Raw genomic sequence first — 27,651 nt, forward strand, 5'->3', positions numbered from 1 at the left:
TTAATGCCAAGATAGGACCGAGAAGATCAGCTGAAGAACTTCACATCGGGACCCATGGCCTAGAATGGAATGAACAGGGTGAGAGACTGTCTGAGTTCATTATGTCGACCAAGACCATTCATGGTAACTCACAGTTCCAGAAGGCAGAATCTAAACGTTGGACATGGGAGTCTCCCAGTGGACGATTCCACAACGAAATAGACCACATCATATTCAATCGACGGTTTTGCCTGACTGATGTCGCTGTTTTCCCAAAATTTCGAATGGGATCGGACCACCATCTCCTTCATGCAAAATTCTACTTCACAGAGCAGGGAGAAAGGGCTGCAAAGTTCAAAAAGAAAACTCCCAGAATGACCACCAACTGGGAACTCTTTGGTACTATTGTGGCAACATGGGAAGATGCCATTGTTGACAACATTGACGAGGAATACGATCAACTGGTTCAGCACCTCCATGAATGTGCGAGGAATGCCAAGAGAGAGATAGCCACAAAAAATCGCCTATCTTCGAAAACTCTTGAGCTAATTCGCCAGCATGGTTTGGCGCATGCCTCAGGCAACCGCAACCTAATGTCCGAGCTCGCAAAGCAGTGCAGAGATGCGATCAAGGAAGACCTCAAAGAGAGAAGAGCAGAAGTACTGGTAGATGCGGCAGAAGCCGGGAAAAGTATTCGTAACGCCCGCCTGTCCTTCACCAACTACAAGACCAAGATGACTGCCCTCCGATGTCCTGATGGATCCATCACATCCTCCAGAACGGCAATGGGGAAAATTATCCGTGACTTCTACTCAAATCTCTTCGATAGCCATGTCTACTTGCTGACATACCAAATTCCACAGGATGGATATGTCGTTCCCAACGTTCTCCCTTCCGAAATCCGACACGCCATTTCATCGGTAAAGAAACAAACAGCACCCGGCCCAGACAAGGTCAGACCTGAACACCTGAAGAACCTGCCATCACTACTCATCAATACACTGGCTCGGCTCTTCACTCGCTACCTGTCTGAATGCAAGGTTCCGTCCCAATGGAAAACCAGCAGGACCGTACCACTGTTCAAGAAGGGAGACATCCATGACATTGGCAACTATCGCCCGATCTGCCTATTGTCTGTCATCTACAAGTTGTTCATCGAGTCATCCTAAATAGGATTGGCAGAACACTAGATGAAGGACAACCATGCGAGCAAGCCGGGTTCTGCAAAGGATTCAGCACCATCGACCATATCCACACAATAACCAAGCTCATTGAGGTTTCTCGGGAGTTCAAGATGCCGCTCTGTTTAACGTTCATTGATTTAAAGAAGGCCTTTGATTCTGTTGAGACGGAAGCGGTCATTGAAGCCCTAGCCAATCAGGGCATTCAAGCCCAATACATCAGGATCCTCCGTGAGCTGTATTGCAGATTCACTACCAGGATCTCACCATTCTACAAAGAAGTGATCGTTGATGTCAAGAGAGGGGTGCGGCAGGGTAATACCATTTCACCGAAACTCTTCAGTGCCACCCTCGAGAACATCATGCGACGACTGGAATGGGAAGGAATGGGAGTGAAGATAGATGGTTGGCAACTACACCACCTCTGGTTTGCTGATGACATTGTTATAATAACACCAAACATCAGCCAAGCGGCACAAATGCTGGCTGACTTTGACCGTGAGTGTGGAAAGGTAGGACTACAGCTGAATCTTACGAAGACAATGTTTATGAGAAACAGCCTCGTTCCTGACACCCCATTCGCTCTCAACGGAACGACCATCTCCGAATGCAACAGCTATGTGTACCTAGGTCGAGAGGTCAACATGACAAATGACCTGGCACCCGAGCTGTGCAGGAGGAAGAGAGCGGCTTGGAACGCCTTCAAGAACATCGAAGAAATAGCTAAGAGGACGAAGAACCTCCAGCTCCGGGCACATCTCTTTGATTCCACTGTTCTTCCTGCATTAACATATGCCTCAGAGACTTGGGCCCCACGCAAACAAGATGAGAACGTTATTCAGGTCTCCCAAAGAAGAATAGAAAGAGCTATGCTTGGAATATCACGTTTCACTCAAATGAGAGAAAGAATCTGGAGTTCTGACATCCGTCGATGATCAAGAATCAGGGACGCTGTCTCATTTGCCAAGGTGTCGAAAATCAGATGGGCTGGTCACGTAATGAGATTTAAAGACGACCGCTGGACTAGAGCTGTTACCGACTGGATTCCACGGGATGTCAAAAGACTGTGTGGCCGCCCACCTACCAGATGGTCAGACTTCTTCGTCAAGATCATGAACAATCAGTTTGAGGCCCTTCATGTTGCTGGAACGAACAGATGCCATTGGGCTACACTAGCACACGACAGGGACAAATGGAGACGTTACTGGCGCCCGCTCGAGCAAATCGATGACTAACGGGAAGTTAAGTGATTAAGTGATATTTGAGATAGAAATTCATAAGATATTTGTAAAAGCAGAGGTGGGATAGAGCAATTTTATATATGAATAAAAAACATATAACCAGATGCACAAAATGAAAAAATTTAGTGTCTTCTGAAGAAATAGATGGTTTTCCAATATTCCAATATGAAGAACGAATTTTTAGAACAAAGAGGAAATGTACATGGTGTTATAAGCCTGGATTCAATCCTTAAAGGCAATTGTAATCTCTGAGAAAGACATATTAAAGGGTACATAAAAAGGGGCTTATCATAAGGCCAAAGGACTGGTACAAAGGGTAGGGTATTTACTTTGAATGCATCAGACTGTATTTAATCCTTGGAACTCCATACAGCATCCCCAACTCTTCCAGGAGTGGTACCTGAATGTAGAGCCAAAGTAAGTCCTGAGCACTGCTAGGCATGGAGAAAGAGGAAGAGTAGAAAAAAGAAAGAGGGAGAGAGAAAAAAAGAGAGGGAGGGAGAAGGAAGAGAAGGAAGGAGGGAGAGAGGAAGAGAGAACAGAAAGCAAGCAAGACAAGAGAAAGAAAGGAAGGTAGACAGAGGGGAAGAAAGAAAGACAAAGGGAAAGGAGGGAGGGAGGAAAGGAGGGGTGGGGAAAGAAGGGAGGAGGGAGGCATAACACTATACTCTATGTTTCTAGCAGAAATTCCTAGCCTGTGGGTGCTACTATTGTCTATGCACAAGATTATATATATATATATATATATATATATATATATTCTAAGACTAATATCCATGGCCAGGGAAAACAGGGGTTAGAAGGACTGGTCAGTGGTTGGAACAAACCACAATTGTGTGTGGGGCTGAGAGTAGGTAAGACAGAGAGAAGAAAGCTATGACAATAATAGCTGGGAATGATCACGTTGGACAAGATCTGAGGCTAAAAGTAGGAAAATATGTCCTTGATAACCTTTAAGTATCAATATTGCAAACTACAATGCCCAAAGGGGGAGGGTGAAGAGGAGGAGAAGGAGGAAGAGAAGAAGAAGAAATAAGAAAGAGGAGGAGGAAGAGGAAGAGGAGCAGAAGGAAGAAGAAGAAGAAGAAGAAGAAGAAGAAGAAGAAGAAGAAGAAGAAGAAGAAGGAGAAGGAGAAGGAGAAGGAGAAGGAGAAGGAGAAGGAGAAGGAGAAGGAGAAGGAGAAGGAGAAGGAGAAGGAGAAGGAGAAGGAGAAGGAGAAGGAGAAGGGGAAGGGGAAGGGGAAGGGGAAGGGGAAGGGGAAGGGGAAGGGGAAGGGGAAGGGGAAGGGGAAGAGGGGAAGGGGAAGGGGACGGGGAAGAGGGGAAGGGGAAGGGGAAGGGGAAGGGGAAGGAGAAGGAGAAGGAGAAGAAGGAGAAGGAGAAGGAGAAGGAGAAGGAGAAGGAGAAGGGGAAGGGGAAGGGGAAGGGGAAGGGGAAGGAGAAGGAGAAGGAGAAGGAGAAGGAGAAGAAGAAGAAGAAGAAGAAGAAGAAGAAGAAGAAGAAGAAGAAGAAGAAGAAGAAGAAGAAGAAGAAGAAGAAGAAGAAGAAGAAGAAGAAGAAGAAGAAGGGAGAAGAAGGAAGAAAAGGAAGAAGAAGAAGAAGAAGAAGAAGAAGAAGAAGAAGAAGAAGAAGAAGAAGAAGAAGAAGGAAGAAGAAGGAAGAAGAAGGAAGAAGAATTTTCCTCAAAAGGCAATGACAAGGCACAAACAGATTTTGAAAAGAGCACTAACAAGATAAAATTATTTAATGGTATCTTCATACTAAATCAGTAATCAGTAGTTACCAGCAGGAAGCATATTTCAGATTTAAGTAGACCTGGCAAATGGCCCAGACTTTTTTTTAACTACCTATTCATCAATTAAACTTCATCATGGAGCAATTAGTTTTGTGATGTTCACTCTCAGGAGAACAAAGACAATAGAGAACAATATGGACTTGAAACGATTTACAACAGAAGCTTCTTTACAGGATGGTGACAGTACATGATAAATAGCAACATCAGAGAAAGACAGAAAAGACCATTCTCCTGTGTAAGGATCGAATTGACACCAATGGAAATATAAGGAATTGTCTCTTCAGGTTCAAAGAATCACTTCCTTACGTTGTGAAATGAGCATGTTTTTTTAATCTAACTAGCTATTAACTTCTACTTTAACACAAGTTGTATTGTCTTTAAGAAAACCATTTACTATCTGTGTGTTTAATTTCATCATCTGAAAAATGGATGTTAAAAAAACTCAGGCAAAATGTTATAAGGGTTGATGATAATATACATAAAATAGCTGACTCAATTCCTAGCACAAAAACCCACCACAAAATTTAACTACCATCGAAACTATTATCATTATCACAAAGCCTTCTTTGAGTGGTGGAGAAAAGGAAGTCATTTGTATCCAAAAATGGCTGTCTGATACTGTGTAATACCATCAACTTTTAAATTTGTGGTTAAAATTTCCTCATTCCTTTAAAATTTCTGAGAGGCAAACATTCAAAAGTAATTTACTTAATTAAAAGAATTCTGATACGGGGGTACGGTGCAGTGAACAGGTCAATCTGTACCTGTGAGGTGAGTGCATCAGCAGCCTGATGGCAATGTCAGACTTTCAGATACCCCAAAATTGCTGCTGTGCCTTTGGCCAGACCCCAAAAACTTGGGGCAAAGTTTACCAAGAAAGTAAATAGCCAAAAGTTAGGTATGTGAGAGACACACCCACAAACCAACTCCGGCTCAGGAATATAATTGGAGGCACAGCCTCTCTGCTTCCTGATCGAACTGCTTAACAGCCATGATCCCAGAGACTCAGAAACAAATATCAAAACCCAACGGCTTTTGGCAGAGCTGTGTCCGGGCCCCACAGTAGGTTACAGGCTCCGGGTCACCCCAGGTGAGAATAGGTTTCATGCATTGGCCTGTTCCCCCTGGCAGCCCGGTGGCCGCAATCCTCCAGAGGCCACTGGACAGTCAGGTTTGGGCCCTCAGTGACGAGACACGCAGAGACTCACCAGATGGGAGTGGAACCGGCCCTTTCCTCCCCATCCCAACAAGACCTCAAGTCGCCACCCACGAACGGCCTCACTGGCTCCTGATGAAGCTCTTAACGGCCATGATCCCAGAGACTCAGAAACAAATCTTGAAACCCAGCAGCTCTTGGCAGAAATGCATTCAGACTATACAGTAGGTTACTGTTGCTGGGCCACCCCAGGGGGGAAAGGGTGTTGTCCCTCCGCCTGCTCTCCCTTGGCAGCTCAGTGGCCGCCATCTGCCAGAGGCCATTGGACAGTCAGGTTTGGGCCCGCAGTTATGAGACATGCAGGGCTTCACAGGATGGTGGTGGAGCCAGCCCTTTCCTCCCCATCCCAATGAGACCCCGAGTCGCCACCCATGAATGGCATTTCTGGCTCCTGATCAAGCTGTTTAACGGCCATGACCCAGAGACTCAGAAACAAATCTCTAAACCCAGTGGCTCTTGGCAGAAATGCATCCGGATCCCGCAGTAGGTTACTGTCGCTGGGCCACCCCAGGGAGGAAAGGGTGTTGTCCCTCTGCCTGCTCCCCCATGGCGGCTTGGTGGCCACCAACCATCAGAGGGCATTGGACAGTCAGGTTTGGGCCCGCAGTGACGAGACGCGTGGGGCCTCACGGGATGGGGGTGGAGTTGGCCCTTTCCTCCCCACCCCAATGAGACCCCAAGTAACTGCCCACAAATGACCTCTCTTGCTCCTGATCAAGCTGCTTAACAGCCGTGATCCAAGAGACTCTGAAACAAATCTTGGAACCCAGTGGCTTTTGGCAGAAATGCGTCCAGACCCCACAGTAGGTTACTCACACCGGGCCACTCCAGAAGAGAAAGGGTGTTGTCCCTCCACCTGCTCTCCTTAGGCAGCTCGGTGGCCACCATCCTCCAGAGGCCACTGGACAGTTAGATTTGGGCCCTCAGTAACGAGACACACAGGGCCTCTCAGGATGGGGATGGAGCCGGCTCTTTCCTCCCCGTCCCAATGAGACACCGAGTCGCCACCCATGAACGGCCTTTCTTGCTCCTGATCAAGCTGCTTAACGTCCATGATTCCAGAGACTCAGGAACAAATCTCGAAACCCAGCAAGTTTTGGGACAAATCCCTCCAGATTTAAGTGTTAAATTTTCACACGGCCACTACTGCAGCCACGGGACATCATATGTTATTCTTACACAGCAATAGAAAACAAATTGTCTACTGTTGCCTTTTTGGGCAGATCTAAGTGTTGGGGTAAAATCCCAAATAATAATGGTGGGTCTGGTGTCAAAATATCGAATGTGATCAACGTAGAGAGAGAGTAATGTGGAAGTCATCTGCCCCATAGGTAGGGGGAAGATGTGGGATGGGGATATACTGGGGTTTTTGGTGGTGGAGAATGGGCACTGGTGAAGGTTCGGGTGTTTCATTGTACAACCGAGACTTAAACCTGAAAGCTTTGTAACTGCTCTCATGGTTATTCAATAAATAAAATTATAAAAAAAAGGGAAAAAAGTAAGGTGGAGTTCATGCCCAATTCAATCAGCTAATCAGTGGCTGAATAAATAGCAGTACTCCTACATTAAAAAAAAATTTAAAAATAAAAAGAATTCTGATAGTTCACATATAAGTTTTTAGAGCTATGAAACTGTCTAGTCCATTATTCATATATCTTTTGGTTTTCAAATTTTAATTTGAACACTTAGAACCTCGGAGTTCCTGGATGAAAGTTATAAGCTAGGTCATTTTCCACCAGGAGAAACTTGGCACTGCTCACATATCTTTTAGAGAAGAAAGGAAATAAGTAGTAATTAGTAATGCAGGAAAATAGAATCCCGAGCTTTATCTCTGAATTTCTGGTCCATGACAAATCAATGATAACTTGTAAAAACATATGTCCTATATAAAGTCCTTGTTTTTGTTTTTGGAATCAGGGCTTACTCTTGATTCTAAGCTCAGGGGAATATATACGGGATATTGGAGATTTAACCGCTGAATGTAAAGCAAGCATTGTGGCAATTGTACCTTATTTCCAGACCCACTATGAAGTTCATGATTGAAACACATATAAGCATTCAGAGAAGGATGGTTGCTGTTTAATAAATTAAAAGTGAGTGTGTGTTTATGAGTATCTGTTTTTAAAGGCCACGGTTATCTGCTCTCAAAGATGATTTTCACTTGAAGCCACCTCAGACAATAATTTAAATGCACAAAATTGATTTTCTAGGCTACTCCAGGAAAAATCAGGAGGAAAACTTGGAAGACAGGAAAAAGTAGGAAGCAAATTTATCAGAATTCAATGACAAGGATAGCACTGCAGGAAATGAAGACTCAATATTATTAAAAATGTCTGAGGACAATATAAAACAACTCTCAGAGCTATTTCACTGAGAAATTAATGGATGTTTACCTATTATATTTCATTTGCCATGAACTAAGGGTTTTAAGACCCTGGTTCTCCAGCCAGGAGTTTTCCACTCTCAGTCCCCTTTCACCTAAGAATGTAAGCACTATTAGAAATACCTTGTACTCATTACTTTTTGTATTAATTTTAGGTCATTGCATGTTACCAAGTTTGTCATAACCCCCCCAACATTCAATTAAGTAACCCCATATAAGGTCATGATCCACAGCTTAAGTAGCTAAACACTAGACCACATAGGTAGGCTAAGAGCATTCCCACCACCACAAAAATACAAGTAGTGCTGAAAAATTAGGGTGAGGCATAAAAGTGTGTCTGAAATATTCAGGTAGAAGGCATATCAGTATTTAAAGGGAAAAAAAGGAGCCAACTGTTATTACCATTACTTGTAATTTTACCCAGGAAAAAATGTTTTTTTTATCTAACATAAACAAGAGTGGAAATTCTGATTGTCCACTGTCTGGAGAAACATTCAACAGAATATGCACATGATAGGTATGTCGGCAATAGACATACATATTCTAGACATAGACATAAACTAGACATAAACATAGACAGCAGTGCATGCATAGACACAGACTTAATATATATGGAATTGGATCATTATTATTTTATAGAAACTGGTTTTCCCCAAATTAGCAAGCTGGGGCCCATAAAAACTAGTAGTAGGTTCAGTCCAAAAGTTAGCAGGCAAGACACAGAAAGAACTAATGTTTTAGTTTAAGTCCAAAGTCAGGAGGGAAAAGTCATTATCTCAAAGACCACGATGTAGGAAGAATTCACACATTAGTAGGGTTAGCCTTTTCGAGCTATTCAAGTCCTCAGAGATTGGGTAAGAAAGAGTCAGAAAGGGTCATCGGCCTTACTCTACTGTAAGTTTCATCCAAAAACACCTTCACAGAAACACCTCGAATAATGTTTGATTAAATAACTGGATATCCCATGGCCCAATCGAGTTGACATATAAAATTAATCATCATACTCATTTAGTGGGGCTGGAGCTGATAGCACAGCGGGTAGGGCGTTTGCCTTGCACGCAGCTGTGACCTGGGTTTGATTCCTCCACCCCTCTCGGAGAGTCTGGCAAGCTACGGAGAGTATCTCTCCCTCACGGCAAAGCCTGGCAAGCTACCCGTGACGTATTTGATATGCCAAAAACAGTAACAACAAGTTTCACAATTTGTTGTGAGACATTACTGGTGCCTGCTCGAGCAAACTCAAAATATTTAAAATTTCTTTATGTTTTCATAAAGGTAGATATGAACCAGAGAAATAATAGCACTGTAACACTGTCCTCCCATTGTTCATCAATTTGCTGGGGCAGGCTCAATAACGTCTCCATTGTGAGACTTGTTACTGTTACTGTGTTTGGCATATCAAATATGTCAAGGGTAGCTTGCTAGGTTTTGCCGTGAAGGCAAAATACTCTCCGTAACTTGCCAGGCTCTCCAAGAGGGGCAGAGGAATCGAACCTGGGTTGGTGGTTTGGCTGCTTTGCTATCACTATTCAAACTAATTCCCACTGATGAAATACATAATAAAAACCTACATTTTGTGCTCAAATGTTTCTTTTTGTCACATATTCTGCTCAACTGATATTTAGGGTCAGTTGTCACAGAGTTACAGTGAAGGGGTGTTCATTATAAGGTGTGGCTACAGGTGAACCGCACTGGGAAGGAAGGTCAAGGTAGACATTTCCTTTTCTTATGAAAGAAAGGTTTCTGTAGTGAAGTAAGAATGGAGAAACCCCTTTGCTTTCTAAGTAAACCCACTTTAGAATCAGACATAAACATCCCTGAAACTTGAGCTGTTAAATGCAAATAGGTACATCCAAATCTGTTAATAATTGACATTTAATTATTTGTGAGCAATATGATTTTATCATTTTAAATATTATTCCACTATAATTATCCCTTAAAGTCTGTGATTAAAACCGAAAGGTCAAAAGCATCATGACTTCTTACTTTTCATAGTCTGTATTCTTACTGAAATGCAAAAGAAATTCTCTGTCTGTATATATGCATATCAAATATCTTATTAATAAACTTTACCCAATAATTTTCTATGTGTATGAGTACTTTTTGGTGCAAATTATATTTCTGATTCCCAAAATTGTGATTTTTTTTCTTTTTTGAGGAGTTGGTTAGAAGGATTATGGTTTTTCAAAATTTTATTATTGTTACCTAGAGGCCAAGTCAGAAGTCAGACACAATTCTGGTTCTGGAAGTAAAAGAGAAAATAAAATAAATAGACTTCGTCCATGCTGCATGAAGTTTACATTTACAGGGCATTCCTCGAGGAAGGGAAATAGAAGAAAATCAGTCAACTATTAGCAAGCAATTAGACAAATATAACTCAGACAAGGAGAATGTGCTTGGTGTGAGTAAGAAACAGTACAGGTGCTGGTGTAGTGTGATCAGAGTGATGTGACAAAGGGGAGTGTATTAGTCAAAGGGAGGGGCAGGTGCCTTGCTGGCTATTCTAAAGAATCTTAGCCTTTATTCCAGGTAAAGTCTGAAAGGATTATTAGGAAACGGAACTGTTTTACATTGCTTTAATTTTTTTTAATGAATCAGCATGAATTCCAAAGTAACAAAACTATTCATGATTGAGTTTCAGCAATACAATGTTTCAACACCAGTCCCTTCACCCTTGTCCACTGCCTCCACTAATGTCCCCAATTTCCCTCCTGCCTACAGCCCACCCCTATGTTCTTTTATTTGGGGGTGTTAGCGGGTAAAGGAAGGTAGTTTTTATTGAAACTTATTCAGAAAGATATGAGGGGAGAAAAAGGGAGAATTGTGTTCAAGAGAGAACACAGGTTTCTCCAGAGTAGAACGGACCAAGCAAAGAAACACAGAGAGAGCCAGTGAGACACCTGTTTTAAGAAACAGAGCTTGAAGAGCAAGTATCTTGTTCTCTTTTCCTCATCACTCCCCCCTTTTAAGAACTGCAGTTTTAAAATACTATTGCTGGTAAGATACCATGCCTATCATTTTACCTCCTTTCAGCACCCTAGTCCTGGTTCAGAGTGACCACTTCTCTTTATTGTTGTCTAGTGGTCCCTTCCCTGATTTATCCCACCTACCCTCCCCACTTCCACGTCCTGCTCCCTTACCACCACTGTGGACAGCTTCCTACTAAGGACCCAATTCTCCTTACCTTCACTTCTATTGTCTTTGGCATTAGTTATTCCCTTACTATGTTTCTTTATATCTCACAAATAAGTGAGATCATTCTGTGCTTGTCCCTCTCCCTCTGACTCATTTCATTCAGCATGGGCCCCTCCAAATCATCCATGAAGCAATAAATTTCATTACTTCATCTTTTATTATAGCCTAGCTATATCCCATTGTGTGTATGTAACATAATATATTCATTCAGTCATCTGATCTGCACCTCTTGAGTTTTTTCCAGATTTGGGCTATTGTGGAAAGTTGTGCAGATGTCTTTCCTGCATTATATTTTTGGGACCTTGGGGTATATTCCCAGCAGTAAAATTGCTAGGACCTATCAAAGTTCAATTCTTATTTCTCAAAGAGACTAGCAAGCTACCGAGAGTATCCTGCCCACACGGCAGAGCCTGGCAAGCTCACTGTGGCATATTCGATATGCCAAAAACAGTAACAACAAGTCTCTCACAATGGAGACATTACCAGTGCCCACTCGAGCAAATCAATGAACAATGGAAGGACAGTGCTAAAGTGTTATACATATTATATCCCAAAAAGGCTGGACCAGTCGAAATTCTCACCAGCTGTGAAGGAGGGACCCTTTATTCCCCAAACCCTTGCCAGCACTGGTTGTTGCTATTTGATGAGTGCCATTCTCTATGGTGTGAGGTGATAGCACATTGTTGTTTTATTTGCATCTCCTTGATAATTAGGATATAGAACATTTTTCATATGCCTTTTGGTCATTTGTATTTATTTTTTGAGGAAGTTTCTGTTCATCTCCCCACCCCTTTTTAATGGGGTTACATGTATTTTTCCTATAAATTTTTACCAGTGCTTTACATATCTTTAATATCAACCCCTTTATCAGATGAATATTGGGCTAATAATTTCTCCCAGTCTCTGGGCTATCTTTATGTTCCATTTTTTTTTCCATTGAGGTACAGAATCTTTTTAATTTAATGTTGCCTCAATTGTTTATCTTTGCTTACTAAAGAAATAAATTTATATAGTAATGTTGCAGGTTACAAAATCAACATGTAATGGATAAAAGCTGCTAAAAATAATAGATTTGTATAGTAAACTGGCAGGCTAACCAAGAAGCAATCTTAAAAGTTACTAGAAGTAATAGATTTGCATAGTAAAATGGAAGCTACAAAATCAACATGCAAAATCAATGGCTTTCCTTTATGGAAATAATTAAATAGGAGAGAGAGAAAGAGAGAGAAAGAAAGAGAAATTTTAAAACAATCCCAATCATAATTGTGCCTCACAAAATCAGGTACGTAGGAACAGGCTTAACTAAAGGGATGAAAGATCTACACAAAGAAAACTGCAAACACTACTTAAAGAAAACTGCAAATACTACTTAAAGAAATGAGTAGCATTGCAGCACTGTCCTCCCGTTGTTGATAGATTTGCTCAAGCGGGCACCAGTAACGTCTCACAAGAAATTTTGAGACTTGTTGTTACTGTGTTTGGCACATCGAATACATCAGGGGGAGCTTTCCAGGCTTGCCTTGTGGGCGATATACTCTCGGTAGCTTGCCAGGCTCTCCAAGAGGGACACAGGAATCAAACCAGTTGGCCATATTGGCCATGTGCAAGGCAAACGCTTTATCTGCTGTTCTATTGATCCAGCCCAAAGAAATGAGTACCAGATAAAATAAAAACACATCTTCTGCTCATGGTTTGGGAGAATTAAAAAGTCATCAAAATATGACTGGTTAAAGAAACTTTGGTACATCTACACAATGGAGTACTATGTAGCTGTTAGAAAAGATGAAGTCATGAAATTTACATACAAGTGGTACAACATGGAAAGTATCATGCTAAGCGAAATGAGTCAGAAAGAGAGGGATAGACATAGAAAGATTGCATTCATCTGGGGGATATAAAGTAACAAAATATGACATTAATACCCAAGAATAGCTGAGATCAGCACCAGGAGGATTACTCCATAGCTTAGTGGCCAGCCGGGCATTCTAGAGGAAAGGGCAGCTCAGATAGAGAAGGGAGCACCAAATAAAGGGTGTTTGGAGGATCCTCCCAGGAGGGGAGATGCATGTCGAAAGTAGACTATGGACTGAACATGTTTGCCACTCAATGCCTCTTTTGCAGACCACAACACCCAAAAGGAGAGAGAGAACACAGGGGATTGCCCTGCCACAGAGGTAGAGGGGGATGGGGGAATGGGGGTGGGGGGGATATTATCCATGGTGGTGGAAAATGGGCACTGGTGGAGGGATGGGTATCTGATTATTGTATAATCAAACCCAAGCACAAAAAATTGTAAATCTACAACTGTACCTCATGGTGTTTCACTAATTAAAAAAAAATTTTAAAAAGTCATCAAAATAACAATACTCCCCAAAGCATTATACAGATTCACTGCAATCTTTATAAGGATGGCCCATGACATTAAAACAAAAAATAGATCAAATACTCCTGCTATTAATATAGAACAATTAAACACCTCACTCCCAATAATCAAAGAAATCCCCTGGAAAAAGAAGAAAGGAGGCATCACTTTCCCTAACCTCAAACTATACTATAAAGTAGTTTTAATTAAAACAACATAGTACTGGAATAAATACAGATCCTCAGATTAATGAAATAGAGTTGAAAACACAGAGATAGACCCTTAGGTATATAGTCAGTTAATCTTCAGCAAGGGAGCAAAAAAAATATGAAGTGTAGCAATAAGAACCTCTTCAATAATTGCTGTTGGGAAAACTGAAGAAAGAAAGAAAGAAAGAAAGAAAGAAAGAAAGAAAGAAAGAAAGAGAGAGAGAGAAAGAAAGAAGGAGGGAGGGAGGAAGGAAGGAAGGAAGGAAGGAAGGAAGGAAGGAAGGAAGGAAGGAAGGAAGAAAGAAAGAAAGAAAGAAGAGGAAGGAGATAAAGAGAGAAAGAAAGAGAGAAAGAAAAACTCAGATCTGTTTTTAACACAATGAACAAGACTCAAATCAAAATGGATTATAGACTTCACTATCAGACCTGAATCTATAAGGTCCATCAAGGAAAACATAAACAGAACTCACCATGGCATTGAAGCTAAAGGTATCTTTAAGGATGAAACACCACTTATCTGTCTTACATTTTAACAGGATTACTAAACTGTAGGCATTGAGAATAGACAATTAGGGCTTGAGGGGGTCCAAGGACTTGGGTGGAGGCAGAGTGATCATGAAGGTGAGGAGGGGAGCAGAGAGAAGATGGCATTTTGTTCCAGGGGCAACACTTTTACCAATATAAAATAATAATATTCTGAATATAATTTCAATTGAAAGTCAGTGTGATTTACTGGAGATCCTTTACAATAAGTGAAAAAAAATAGAAGCATAAAACCATCCTCCATCCCACCCCAATGTAGTCCAAAGCACAAGAAATAATGGAGTGTCACCTAGGAGCACTGAAAAAGAAAGTAGGAATATTCAATGTGAGATTCATCTTAAGTATTCAGACAGACAGACATAGAGATCTGGGAATAGAGAAGAGGTCCATACTACAAATGAAAGAGAAGAATGTCCTCTTGAGGATAGTACTAAAACAAAAATTAGTTGAAGACACCAAGGCAGAGGATTCACAGAAATACGAAAGTAATTTACATAAAAATGTTACTGAAAAATGTACTATTGAAAAGTAGCATTTCAAAATTTTAAATCCATTTTTAACAATTAGAATGTTATTTTAGAAAAATATAACAAACATAGATTCAGCTGAAGAGAAGAACAACATGGAGGGCGGGATCCACAGATCCCGAAGAAAAAAAAAAAACAGGTTCCAAAAGGAGCCGAGATCATCGGGAAGCCCCAGATGGGGTAGGTACCGCATCCCGCCTCCCCCAGATGGAACCCCGGTGAGCAGAAGCCTCTACAACCACAGCTCGAGTATGCGGGAACTAGGACTTTTCCTCAAATGTGCCGGGACTGCAACTCCCAGGTAACCTCAGATTCCGGAAGTCACGCCCACAGCCCGCCCCCCAGCGCCATATTTACAGCATTCAGCTGAAGAGAAGAACAACATGGAGGGCGGGATCCACAGATCCCGAAGAAAAAAAAAAAAACAGTTTCCAAAAAGAGCCGAGATCATCGGGAAGCCCCAGATGGGGTAGGTACCGCATCCCGCCTCCCACAGATGGAACCCCGGTGAGCAGAAGCCTCTACAACCACAGCTCGAGTATGCAGGAACTAGGACTTTTCCTCAAAACCGCGCAGCCGCTCACGCGGCCACGTGACATCTCTCCATATACAAAGTGATCCATGGGAAGTAAATGACCCAACGTTTCTCTCTCAAAATCATAGTTAAGTTTGGAGCACGGCCACAGCCCCAGAAACACAAGGACTTAATGCATAACCCAGCAGCTTGGAGCAGAAAAGTGAACGGGCTATGCGTTAATCCAGGCCATCATGACTGTCCAGAGGGGAAAGGGTGTTGCCCCATTCGCCCTCTCCTCTCTGGAAAGAAAGATGGCGGCCACATGGGAGCCTTGTGGACAGCAGGTATGAGCCGGGGGTCTGGGGGCGACTAAAACCTCATGGGAAAGGGGGTGTTCTGGTCCGTCCTTCACGCCCTAACAAGGTCACCAGTTGCCCCCCGCGAGCGGCTCTCCAGCATGGCCACGGCCCCGGAAGCACAAGGACTTAATGCAGAACCCAGCAGCTTGGAGCAGAAAAGTGAAAGGACTATGCGTTAATCCAGGCCATCATGTCTGCCCGGAGGGGAAAGGGTGTTGGTCCCTTCCACCCTCCTCCCTCTGGAAAGAAAGATGCCGGCCACATGGGAGCCTTGTGGACAGCAGGTATGAGCCGGGGGTGTGGGGGCAACTAAAACCTCATGGGAAGGGGGGCGTTCCGGTTCGTCCTTCACGCCCTACCGAGGTCACCAGTTGCCCCCCACTAGCGGCTCTCCAGCACGGCCATGGCCCCAGAAGCACAAGGACTTAATGCAGAACCCGGAAGCTTGGAGCAGAAAAGTGAACGGACCATGTGTTAATCCAGGCCATCAAGTCTGCCGGAGGAGAAAGGGTGTTGCCCCATTCGCCCTCTCTTCTCTGGAAAGAAGGATGGCGGCTGCATGGGAGCCTTGTGGACAGCAGGTATGAGCCGGGGGAGTGGGGGCGACTAAAACCTCATGGGAAGGGGGGCGTTCCAGTCCGTCCTTCATGCCCTACCGAGGTCACCAGTTGCCCCCCGCGAGCGGCTCTCCAGCACAGCCACAGCCCCAGAAGCACAAGGACTTAATGCAGAACCCAGCAGCTTGGAGCAGAAAAGTGAAAGGACTATGCGTTAATCCAGGCCATCAGGTCTGTCTGGAGGGGAAAGGGTGTTGCCCCAGTCGCCTGCTCCTCTCTGGAAAGAAAGATGGCGGCCGCATGGGAGCCTTATGGACAGCAGGTATGAGCCGGGGGTGTGGGGGCGACTAAAACCTCATGGGAAGGGGGGCGTTCCGGTCCGTCCTTCACGCCCTACCAAGGTCACCAGTTGCCCCCCACTAGCGGCTCTCCAGCACGGCCACGACTCCAGAGCACAGAAACCAATTTCTTAACTATCTGACTTTCAGTAGAAATACTTCCAGGGTCAATAAGTAAAATAGCAGAAATCCAAAACCAACATATAATTCTTGAACCCAGCTGTAGAAAGCAAATCACTTCACAATGCTTTCTCAGCATGTCTGATTCGGGGGGGGGGGGGGCGGTAAACTCTAAATTTTAGTGGTAAATCTTTTATTGAAACAATGAATCTAATCAAAGCAGATAGAGTGTTAACTAGAATTCATCTGCCCCACAGGGACTGGGAGGGGTGGGAGGTGGGGTTTTATTGGGGTTCTTCATGGTAAAAAATAAGTTTTGGTAAAGGGAAATGTGCTTGATATTTGCATGACTGAGACCTAAACCTGAAAGCTTTGTAACCTTTCCCATGGTGATTCAATAAATAAATAAATTTAAAAAAAAAAAAAGAAAAATATAACAAACATAGAACATAGAACCCAATTTTAAAAAACTGACCTGCAATATTCCTTACTCCCCAGAGACAAATGTTGTCAAACATTTGGTGTATTTGCATGATCAGTATAATATTATGCAACTACATTATAATCTAATTGTTTTCACTAAATAGATCATGAACTTTCTCATAGTAACTTACAAATATATCATTATTCATTTATCCAGACCCTCATATTGTTGAACCTTTAGAATATTACCAATCTGTCACCATTATACATAACTCAAACATTATTTATTCAAATATTTAATCTTTTCATAAACCTATCATTATTTCCTTATAACACACTCCTATCAGCATTGCTGAATTGAGTTATGTATGCCTTTTAATAAGGTTTCATACACAGTACAAACTACTGTCAAGAAAGATTATACTAAGTTACTTTCAAAAACAAACCATTTACCCACATTTTTTCACTAGTTTCTTTCCTAAAATTGAATAATAGACTATAATATTTTAAAAACTCTAATATTTTAAAGACTATAATATTTCATTCTTTATCTCTGGAGAAATTAAAGTTTTATATTTTATTATCTCTTTAAATTTCTCAGCTTTTAATTATTTTATTTATATAAATTGCTTCTTAATATCTTTCAGCCACTTTCAGATAAGATATTCATCTTTGCCTTGATCACTTGATCACTTGACTTCCTGTTAATTATCGATTTGCTCAAGCGGCCGCCAGTATCGTCTCCATTCTTTCCTGTTGCGTGCTTCTCTAGCCCAGTGGCGTCTGTTTGTTCTGGGAAGATGAAGAGCCACAAACCAATCATTCAGGGTATTGATGAAGAAGTCTGACCATATTGTAGGTGGGCGGTCATCCAGTCTTTTGATGTCCCCTGGAATCCAGTCAGAAGGCACGAATCTCACCATGCCGTTTTCGACACTGGAGAAGAATTGTTCCTCGGAACATGCGATAAAAGAGGTGTTGGAGGCGTCGGTGTCCTTGTCAACACAAACTTGGCCAAGAGCATTGATTCATTTGAATGCCTAACAACCCGAATCGGACGTTTACATTTGAATAGATGTGGCTCACTGCCTGCAGTTTCTATCTTCGTTGTCTACGCACCAACATCTCATTATGATGAAAGAGAAATCGAGAAGTTCTACATGGAGCTAGAGAAGTTCTATAAAGAAGACCACACCTTCTACAAGATCATTGTGGGTGATTTTAATGCCAAGATAGGACCGAGAAGATCAGCTGAAGAACTTCACATCGGAACCCATGGCCTAGAATGGAACGAACAGGGTGAGAGACTGTCTGAGTTCATCATGTCGACCAAGACCATTCATGGTAACTCACAGTTCCAGAAGGCAGAATCTAAACGATGGACATGGGAGTCTCCCGGTGGACGATTCCACAACGAAATAGACCACATCATATTCAATCGACGGTTTTGCCTGACTGATGTCGCTGTTGTCCCAAAATTTCGAACGGGATCGGACCACCGTCTCCTTCGTGCAAAATTCTACTTCACAGAGCGGGGAGAAAGGGCTGCAAAGTTCAAAAAGAGAACTCCCAGAACGACCACCAACTGGGAACTCTTTGGTACTATTGCGGCAACATGGGAAGATGCCATTGTTGACAACATTGACGAGGAATACGATCGACTGGTTCAGCACCTCCATGAATGTGCGAGGAACGCCAAGAGAGAGATAGCCACAAAAAGTCGCCTATCTTCGAAAACTCTTGAGCTAATTCGCCAGCGTGGTTTGGCGCATGCCTCAGGCAACCGCAAGCTAACGTCCGAGCTTGCAAAGCAGTGCAGAGATGCGATCAAGGAAGACCTCAAAGAGAGAAGAGCAGAAGTACTGGTAGATGCGGCAGAAGCCGGGAAAAGTATTCGTAACGCCCGCCTGCCCTTCGCCAACTATAAGACCAAGATGACTGCCCTCCGACGTCCTGATGGATCCATCACATCCTCCAGAACGGCAATGGAGAAGATTATCCATGACTTCTACTCAAATCTCTTCGATAGCCATGTCCACTTGCCGACATACCAAATTCCACAGGATGGGTATGTCGTTCTCAACGTTCTCCCTTCCGAAATCCGACACACCATTTCGTTGGTAAAGAAACAAACAGCACCCGGCCCAGACAAGGTCAGACCTGAACACCTGAAGAACCTGCCGTCAGTACTCATCAATACACTGACTCGGCTCTTCACTCGCTACCTGTCTGAATGCAAGGTTACGTCCCAATGGAAAACCATCAGGACCGTACTACTGTTCAAGAAGGGAGACATCCATGACATTGGCAACTATCGCCCGATCTGCCTATTGTCTGTCATCTACAAGCTGTTCACTCGAGTCATCCTGAATAGGATTGGCAGAACACTAGATGAAGGACAACCATGTGAGCAAGCAGGGTTCCGCAAAGGATTCAGCACCATCGACCATATCCACACGATAACCAAGCTCATTGAGGTTTCTCGGGAGTTCAAGATGCCGCTCTGCTTAACGTTCATTGATTTAAAGAATGCCTTTGATTCTGTTGAGTCGGAAGCGGTCATTGAAGCCCTAGCCAATCAGGGCATTCAAGCCCAATACATCAGGATCCTCCGTGAGCTGTATTGCGGATTCACTACCAGGATCTCACCATTCTACAAAGAAGTGATCGTTGATGTCAAGAGAGGGGTGCGGCAGGGTGATACCATTTCACCAAAACTCTTCAGTGCCACCCTCGAGAACATCATGCGACGACTGGAATGGGAAGGAATGGGAGTGAAGATAGATGGTCGGCAACTACACCACCTCCGCTTTGCTGATGACATTGTTTTAATAACACCAAACATCAACCAAGCGGCACAAATGCTGGCCGACTTTGACCGTGAGTGTGGAAAGGTAGGACTACAGCTGAATCTCACGAAGACAATGTTTATGAGAAACAGCCTTGTTCCTGACGCCCCATTCGCTCTCAATGGAACGACCATCTCCGAATGCAACAGCTATGTGTACCTAGGTCGAGAGGTCAACATGAGAAATGACCTGGCACCCGAGCTGCGCAGGAGGAAGAGAGCGGCTTGGAACGCCTTCAAGAACGTCGAAGAAATAGCTAAGAGGACAAAGAACCTCCGGCTCCGGGCACATCTCTTTGATTCCACTGTTCTTCCTGCATTAACATATGCCTCAGAGACCTGGGCCCTACGCAAACAAGATGAGAACGCCATTCAGGTCTCCCAAAGAAGAATAGAAAGAGCTATGCTTGGAATATCACGTTTCACTCAAATGAGAGAACGAATCCGGAGTTCTGACATCCGTCGACGATCAAGGATCAGGGATGCTGTCTCATATGCCAAGGTGTCGAAAATCAGATGGGCTGGTCACGTAATGAGATTTAAAGACGACCGTTGGACTAGAGCTGTTACTGATTCGATTCCACGGGATGTCAAGAGACCGCGTGGCCGCCCACCTACCAGATGGTCAGACTTCTTTGTCAAGATCATGAACGATCGGTTTGAGGCCCTCCATGTTCCCGGAGCGAAGAGATGCCATTGGGCTACACTAGCACGCGACATGGACAAATGGAGACGTTACTGGCGCCCGCTCGAGCAAATCGACGACTAACGGGAAGTTAAGTGATTAAGTGATTAAGTGGAATCCAGTCAGTAATGGCTCTAGTTGAGCAGTTGTCTCCAAATCTCATTATGTGTCCAGCCCATCTGATTTTCAACGCCTTGGCAAACAGCACCCCTGATTCTTGACCATTGGTGGAGGTCGGAACTCCGGATTCTTTCTCTCATTTGAGTGAAATGTGATACTCCAAGCATAGCTCTTTCGATTCCTCTTTGGGAGACCCGAATAGCATTCTCATCCTGTTTTCATAGGACCCAGGTCTCTGAGGCATATGTTAATGCAGGAAGAACAGTGGAATCGAAGAGATGTGCTCAGAGCCGGAGGTTCTTCATCCTCTTAGGTATTTCTTAAAGGCTCTTGAAGGCATTCCAAGCTGCTCTCTTCCTCCTGCACAAGTCAAGTGCCAGGTCATTCGTCATGTGGACTTCTCAACCTAGGTACACATAACTGTTGCATTCAGAGATGCAATCGTTCCACTGAGAGTAAATGGAGCATCAGGAACAAGACTGTTTCTCATAAACATTGTCTTCGTGAGATTCAGCTGGAGCCCAACCTTTCCACACTCATGGTTGAAGTCGGCCAGCACTTGTGCCGCTTGGCTAATGTTTGGTGTTATTAGAACAATGTCATCAGCAAAGTGGAGGTAGTGTAGTTGAAGACTTTCTATCTTCACTTCCATTCCTTCCCATTCCAGTCATCACATGACATTCTTGAGGGTGGCACTGAAGAGTTCCTGTGAAATGATCACAATGCTGAATCCCTCTCTTGATATCAACGATCATTTCTTTGTAGAATGGTGAGATCCTGGTAGAGAATCCATAATACAGCTCACAGAGAATCCTGATGTATTGAGTATGAATGCCCTGATTGGCTAAGGCTTCAATGACCACTTCCATCTCAACAGAATCAAGGGCCTTCTTTAAATCAATGAACGTTAGACAGAGTGGCATCTTGAACTCCCGAGAAACCTCAATGAGCTTAGTTATTGTGTGGATATGATTGATCGTGCTGAATCCTTTGTGGAACCTGGCTTGCTCACATGGTAGTCCTTCATCTAGTGTTCTGCTAATCCTATTCAGGATGATTCGAGTGAACAGTTTGTAGATGACAGACAATAGGTAGATTGGGCGATATTTGCCATTGTTGTGGATGTTTCCCTTCTTGTACATTAGTACAGTCCGACAGGTTTTCTGTTGGTACTGATGAGTACTGATGGCAGGTTCTTCAGGTATTCAGGTCTGACCCTGTCGGGGCCAGGTGCTGTTTGTGTCTTTACCCAAAATATGGCGTGTCGGATTTCGGAAGGAAGAACATTGGGTATGACATATCCATCCCGTGGAATTTGGTATGTGGGCAGGTGGACGTGGCTATCAAAGAGATCTGAGTAGAAATCATGGATAATCTTCTCTATTACTCTTCTGGAAGATGTGACAGATCCATCAGGATGTCGGAGGGCAGTCATCTTGGTCTTGTAGTTGGCGAAGGACAGGCGGGCATTACGAATGCTTTTCCCGGCTTCTGCCGCATCTACCAGCACTGCTGTTCTTCTCTCTTTGAGGTCTTCCTTGATCGCATCTCTGCACTGCTTTGTGAGCTCAGACATTCGCTTGCGGTTGCCTGAGGCATGTGCCAAACCATGTTGGCGAATAAGCTCAAGAGTTTTCGAAGACAGGCGTCTTTTTTGGCTCTCTCTCTCGGCGGTCATTGCACAATCATGGAGGTGCTGAACCAGTTGATCGCATTCCTCATCAATGTTGTCAGTGACGGCACCTTCCCATCTTGCAGCAATAGTGCCAAAGACCTCCCAGTTGGTGGTCGTTCTGGGAGTTCTCTTTTTGAACTTTGCAGCCCTTTCTCCTCGCTTGGTGAAGTAGCCTCCAGGCTCATTTTGCCTTACTGAGTTATAAAAGCTCTTTTTGATTAAGTGTAATAAGTTTATTTTATTTTGGTGTCTGAGTTCTTTCATGCAAAAATAAATCACTGTCCTCACCAGACACTGATTCAAATTCCAGAAAGTTTATTTTTACTAATCCCTAATTAGTTCTAAATTCAGAGCTTTCCGAATTGCCATTCAGAAATTTAGAATTTTTCATTTAGCAATCCACTATTTCTAAAGTCAGGTGTGAGGATCTCTATAGTGTTTTTCAAAATATGATTCTTACACTACCCACACTAATATTTCCTAGAAACATTGTTCTAAAATGTAGATTTTTTGTGTTGTTGTTTGGATTTGGGGATACAACAGGTGCTGGTCTGAACTTACTCCTGGAGGAGAACCATATAGGGTGCCAGGGATTTAATCCAGATCAGTCACATGCAATGTGAGTGCCTTGTCCACTATATTAACTCTCAGAAATGCAGAGTCTTAATACAAAATACAAAAAAAAAATACAAAAAAAAGTTTCTTCCATAAAAGGAGTAGGCTAAAAATTTGTTCTTCTGACAAATTTCCAGATGATTTGTTGGTTTCTTTGTTTTGTTTCTTTGTTTCTGCAGTGCGCAAACTATTAAAATATGTGGAAGGAAACAGGAATAATGCTCAGAAAGTTAAGACCATTAGCTTTGAATTTGATTTCATCTGTAGTAGGGCATATGATTCTGAGATCTTAGCATCCACAGAGTGAGCCTGGAATGGCAAATGGTCCCAGGAATGCAATATTATCCCTGCCATTTCATAATAAGATATGCAAGCCATCACTCTACTTACAGACACAAATAAACAAATCACTCAGCACCATAAAGATGATTATAACACAAAAGAACATTCCCGGAAAAGGCAATATTACTGGTTTAAAAATTATGTCTACTCAATTTGCTCTAGGATATGCAAACAGCTATGACAAATGCTAATTTCCTCCATAATACAAAATACTGCAAACAACTTTTAGTTAAATCAGGGGAAGTCACATTCCAAACATCTTTTATACCCAACACCTATTTTCAGATCCCCCCAGTTTGCTCAGATACTGAAAATACTCCTGCTAAAGATGGCCAAATGAAAGGTAAATATTCAAGTGAGTTGATTCCCCAAGTAAATCTCCTTCAAAGTGTGACCTTGAGTCCAGATTCTCAGCCTCAGCTTCATTTTAGAGTTTTCTGGGGACTGAAAGAAAACTCAAAGGGCTAGAGTACATGCTTGCATGCAAAAGGCTTGGCTTCATTCTTCATCATTGCATGAGTCCCTAGGAACTGTTAGGAACAGCCCTCAGAGCACCAACCCTCATGGCTCAAAAGCAAGAATAGTAATATTTAGAATCTTCTATAAATGCCGATTCTTTGGCACTCTCCCAGACCTACTAAATCAGAAACTCTTGAACGGGGGTCATAAATCTCTCCAGGTGATTTCAATCAATAGGCAGTTACTACAGAGAAGTCACCTCAATGATGTGTAAAAGTCAGAGTTATGGACCCTCCCCAAGGGTTTCTGATTTAGTTGATCTGGGGAGATACTGAGATCCTACATTTCTAACAGAGTTTCAGGGATGCCAGTGTTTCTGGTCCCACAATCATTGAAAGAATCCATATTAGGGCATCAAATTTTTGCGTGCTTCAGCTAACTTGCAACATTGCTTTCTGTAAAACTGCTTGGCTGCTTTGCACCTGGGGGAGAGGGGACTTGGAAAGTGAACAGGACATAACTTCTTTCTAAACCAAGTGTGACAGGATTCAGGTGTATTTACTGTTCCTGAAATGTATTGTCTCAGTAAAGCACTCTGCAGACTTGGGTAAAGGATAACTCAGGATGCGGGTGGTTGGGGGAAATTGCCCTTTCCTGGAGTGTATTGTCTCACTAAAGCACCCTGCAGACTTGGGTAACTCAAAATGTGGATGGTCAAGGGAGATTACTTAAGGCTTAATGATTGTGCTGACAATCGATGTACTTAAATGCTGATCTTTGAATCTATAGGCTAAGGAGTGAGGTACTTTTAAATGGATTGGTTAAGAAAGTATATGTTGTTACAAATCTATTGGCTATGAAATGTGCGGGCCTTGCTGTAACAGCCAGTGAAGGCCTATATAAGATCCCCTTTGAAGAAGCTCGGGGTTCTCAGCCACTGCCCTCTCTGGGATATGCTGTGGAGCCCCAGCATGCTGGTCTAAATAAACCCCGTTTTTATTCCTGCAGGAATTGTGTCTATCTGGTCTCTCCGCGCCTCCCAGGGCTAGGGAACTCCCGATCCCAACATCATATTTCAAGAGAAATTGACCTAGTAAAATCTTTGACCAGTGTGAAATAGGAGCAAGTAGATTAAACAAGGTATTTCCAATACCTTAGTGCAATGTTTCTCAACCAGGAGTTCTCATGGTCCATCATACCCCAGATTGTTCCAAGGCAGCCACAACTGAAAATCACATAAGTGGGGGGGGGCACATGGCAAAATACAAGGTTCCAACCAATAGTACAGGATCCCCAGGAAAGAAATGACTTTGTAAAGAGGTCATCAACAGAAAAAAAATTAAAGACTACAGAGCTAAAACAGCAGATAGGGCACTTTCCTTGCACACAGCCAATCTGGGATCAATCCCCAGCACCTCATATGGTTCCTTGAGCCTACCAAAGATGATCCCTGAGTGCAGGAGTGAAACCTGAGTATTACTGGCTGGAAGGATAAGTGAGAGGGTGAGGGCAAGGGCAAGGGCAAGGCTTGGGGGGCGGGGGTGGACGAGGCTGACACTGACTTCATGTACAATCCTAAAATACATTCTATGAGATTTCTAGAGAGTTCCCAGTAGAGATGAACTTGGATTATCCCCAATTGTATAATCTTATCTTTGGTTTGAAATTACTTTACTCTCTTTTATGCTTTGAAGCCCATGTTCCAATTCTTTGAAATCACTTTCCAAAATAAGCAATCTAGACAGTCTGATATTCTACTATTTCTCACATAAGTCCATGATAAACAAAATTTGACATTTTTCCACAGATTTTTATTATTTCTTACAATTCCTACTTCCTTAAAATTTAGTCTCATCTGATTCAACAGTGCTCATATTTATTTCATTTTTTACGCTATACTAAATATGGATACCCAAATTTCTTCCAGAATTGCTTTTAAATTGTTCATCAAATGTATTTTGTATATGCAAATAAATACCTTCTAAATCAGCATTCATCAGTATCATATAGAAATCAATAAAAATAAATAAGACAATATAAGTGCCACCACTAATAATCAGAAAGATGCAGATCAAAATAATCATGAGATATCAGCTCACACCACAGAGACTGGCACACATCCAAAAGAATAAAAGTAACAGGTATTAGCATGGATGTGAGGAGAAAGGAACACTCCCTCACTGTTGGTGGGAATGCCGACTGGTCCAGACCTTTTGGAAAACAATATGGACGTTTCTTTAAAAACTAGAAACTGAGCTCCCTTTTGACCTAGCAATACCACTTCTGGGAATATACCCTGGGGGCTCAAAAGCGCACAGCAGAAGCATCATCTGCACTCCTATGTTCATCGCAGCACTATTCACCATAGCCAAAATCTGGAAACAACTTGAGTGCCCAAGAACAGATGAATGGATAAAGAAATTATGGCACAGCTACACAATGGAATACTATGCAGCTGTCAGGAAAAATGAAGTCATGAAGTTTGCATGTAAGTGGATGGACATGGAAAGTATCATGTTGAGTGAAATGATTCAGAAGAAAAGGGACAGATATAAAATGACTGCATTCATTTGTGGTATATAAAAATTATATATAGTAGAAGAATAATATCCATGGCCAGGGTAAATAGGAGTTAGAAGGACTGGTCAATGGTTGGAACTAACCACAAGTGTGTGTGGGACTGAGGTTAGGTAAGATAGAGAAGAGACTGTTATGATAATAGTTGGGAATGATCATGCTGGACAAGATCCGAAAGTTAAAAGTAGGTACAGGATATTATTGGTAACTTTTCAGTATCAGTATTGCAAACCACAATGCCCAAAGGGTGGGGGGGAGAGAGAGAGAGAGAAGAAAAGTGACATAGAGGCAGGCAGGTGGTGGGGGCTGGGGAGTGGGAGGTGATGGAAGGGAACCAGGGGACACTGGTGGTGGGAAATGTAAACTGGTGGAGGGATGGGTATTTGAATACTATATGACTGAAATACAATCATGAACGGTTTTGTAATGCTCTATCCGATGGTGATTCAATAAAAAAAGTTTAAAAGAAAAAGATAAGTACCACCAGAATATAATGTTCTAATGGCATGTGAGAGCTGTGACAGAACAGAAGACTACACAATTTTCCCAGCAGTACTGCTGCTGATTAAGACCTTTCTTACCTTTACTGAATTTGCAATGTGAGATACTATCCCTGACTTCCTTGAGTTGTCCTTGCCTCAAGAATTTCTACCCATAAAAGTATCTTCCTGAGAGATTTTTAAAAAAATAAGAGAACGAAAGAGGAGAGAGAGAGAGAGAGAGAGAGAGAGAGAGAGAGAGAGAATTAGTAATATAGAGGTGTTATATGGTCAAAAGAAAGTGCACCAGTGCTGTCAAGAATAAACCAAAAGGAAAATTGCCACAGCTGAGAAAATCAAGAATTTCCCCGTCCAGTCCTACTGAGAAGTTGAATAGCCAGTTTTAAAATTGTGAGATGAAAGAGAAGGATCAGAAAGAAATCCTGAGATATAATTTTCTTTACTTCCCCTGGCCAAAATATTTTTGTTCAACACAGTTAGTGAAAGAAGTGAGATTAATCCCAAGAGGCAACAAGGAGAAAAAGTGAAGTCTGTGGTCTGATGCTTTTGTGCAGCAAGAAAAGATTATGATCTAAAACAGAAACGTGGCTGCAGGAGAGTGGGTAGGAGATGAGGACTGGGGAAGCTGAATAAGAATAAGAGAAGAGTACAAATCTCAGATCCTGTGTACTTAGTAATTTATAGCATCCTGAGGAGAGATAAGTCATGTTACCTTGGACTGTGGTTTTTGCCTAACTCATTTATTACAACAAATGACTAAAAACCCAGAGCTTTTGATTTATTTATCTATCAACTTGCTCAAGCCAGAGCTAACCCAGAGAGGAAATAGGGATAAGGAAACCATCTATCATTTTGAATTAAATACTTGTTACCAAATCATAAAAA

The sequence above is a fragment of the Sorex fumeus genome, unplaced genomic scaffold (assembly GCF_029834395.1).
Source record: "Sorex fumeus unplaced genomic scaffold, SorFum_2.1 ptg000072l, whole genome shotgun sequence".
NCBI lineage: Eukaryota > Metazoa > Chordata > Mammalia > Eulipotyphla > Soricidae > Sorex > Sorex fumeus.